The sequence below is a fragment of the Nannospalax galili genome, unplaced genomic scaffold, assembly GCF_000622305.1.
Source record: "Nannospalax galili isolate Female #2095 unplaced genomic scaffold, S.galili_v1.0 scaffold923, whole genome shotgun sequence".
In the NCBI taxonomy this organism is placed as follows: Eukaryota; Metazoa; Chordata; class Mammalia; order Rodentia; family Spalacidae; genus Nannospalax; species Nannospalax galili.
Window position 1 is genome coordinate 976,539 of NW_008349753.1, and position 2,156 is coordinate 978,694.

A 2,156-nucleotide genomic window follows, 5' to 3' on the forward strand; every position below is an offset into this window, starting at 1 on the left:
TCAGTCTCAGTTAAAAAGAAATCTGGCCCTTTGGGTAGATTTGCAACACAAATGCAATGCTACATAACAGAAAAAAGCTAGCAATGCTCTATGGTTCTATCTTCTTGTATAGAAAACTGTTAGGTATCTCTACATTAAAAATTCCCCAAGGCAAAGTAAACAAATGTATTTTTCCAGACACCCCCAAGCACAGGAAGGAAAGAACACCTTTACTTCATTTGTACAAATTGATAGGTCACCTTTTGAATTTCTGCTAAACAGCTAAACATAACAGCAGACTGTCAAAAACTGTCAAGTGAAATAATTATTGATCGGTGCATTAAAATAAAAAATGAATGTAGGTTAATAAATGAAGGTGGTTTTGAAGAAAAAGCATATAATCTAAACCTAGAAAAATCAAGACAGTGGACCTGACAATCAGGCCTGCTGGGCTTAGAATGGAAGATTGAAAGGAAACCAATTATTGATAATCATAAAATAAAAATTAACCCCACATCATTTTCTCTGACAGCCCATGATGGCTGAGGCAGGATTTCCTGGTGGCCTGCATCCAGTGAGCACTCACTTTTTAAGATACTGACAGAAAGTTTGAGGGCTGGAGGGTGATGTAAACTAGTGGGCACTGGTTCAGTGCACTTCCCAGCAATGGGGAACTGGAGCTAAGGAGATGACTCAGTCACTGAAGTGTGCCTGCCGCACCAGCACAAGGGCCTGAGTTTAGATCCTCAGAACCTACGTAAAAAACCAGGCTGGGTGGCATGTACCTGTAACACCAGTTCTGGGGAGACACTGGCAAGAGGATCCTGAAATTCGCTGGCCAGCCAGTGTAGCCAAATCGATGAGCTCAGGTTCAGACAGACACCTTGTCTCAAAAAATAAAGATGCCCAGGCATGGTGGTAAATGCCTTTAATCCCAGAACTCAAGAAGCAGAGGCAGGCAAATCTCTATGAGACTGAGACCAGACTGGTCTCCACAGTGAGTCCAGGCCAGTTGGGGCTGCAGGGAGACCCTGTCTCAAAAAGACATAAAAAATAAATAAATAAATAAATAAATAAATAAATACATAAATACATAAGCAAAATAAGGTGGAGGGGCTGGAGAGATGGCTCAGTAGCTAACCTTGACTACTTTTGCAGAGACTTGGATTTTTAGTTCCCAGCACTTACCTAGCAGCTAGTCACCACATAAAATAAAAATAAGTATATTTTTTTCTAAAAAAAAAGCTTCTTTTGGAGGTGGAGAGATGGCTCAGCCATTAAGAGTACTGACTGCTCTTTCTGAGGACCCAGGTTCAATTTCCAGCATCCACATAGCAGCTAAAAATTATCTGTAACTCCAGTTCCAGGGGATCTGATTCCCTCTTCTGACCTCCACAGGCATTGCATGACACAGATACACTTACATACATACAGGCAATACACTCATACACTTAAAAACAATGAATAAAAACTTTTTTAAAAGCTTCTTTAATCCTCAGTGTTAAAAAGAAATACATAAAGATGGAGAGCAGTAGAACACTTGAGCTTGACCTGTGGCTTCCACATGCGTGTATACACACCTACACTAACAAGTACATATACCACACCTACCCACACCCACTCACACACACACACACAGAAGAACTGAGTCATAGTCTTCACTCTGAAGACCCAGAACTGCCTTTTCAACTCACCCCTCACTCCCTCTCCCTAGACAAAGGTGTCCAGTCTCATGGCTTTAAAATCAACACCTCTAGGTTGATAACACTCAAGTTTATGTAGCCACTGAGCTGCGGATACATACATCTAAATTCAAGCTTGACATCGCCACTTACCAAAGTTCGCATGGAAATCCCCACACCATCCTAGCTGTTCCTCAGCTGATCGTCCCTTCTCTGTGAGGAGCACTGCCACACACCTTGCCTGTCCTGTTTTCTTTTTGCTGCATCTTGTCCATCCAATCCCACAGTTGCATCTGTGATACAGAACTGGAATCTGTCCATCTCTCTCCTCACCCCAATTCAGCTGGGTTACTACAATATCCTCCCAAATGTCCTCCTGGCTTGATGCTTTGTGAACTTAGAACCATTCTTCACACAGCACCAGAGCCGTCTTTTAACAGTAGTGAGATGCTCTAATTCCCCCTGCTTAAAACTCTCAGTGGTTCCTATAAAAAC

The 2,156-nt window shown here is 42.1% G+C and overlaps 1 protein-coding gene across 7 annotated transcripts in view; it reads right to left on the reverse strand.

Annotated features, from left to right (window-relative positions):
* The window catches only part of Atxn1 (ataxin 1), a 470,135-nt gene that overhangs the window by 399,458 nt on the left and 68,521 nt on the right, over positions 1-2,156 (reverse strand). The gene's annotated exons all lie outside the window — the stretch shown is intronic.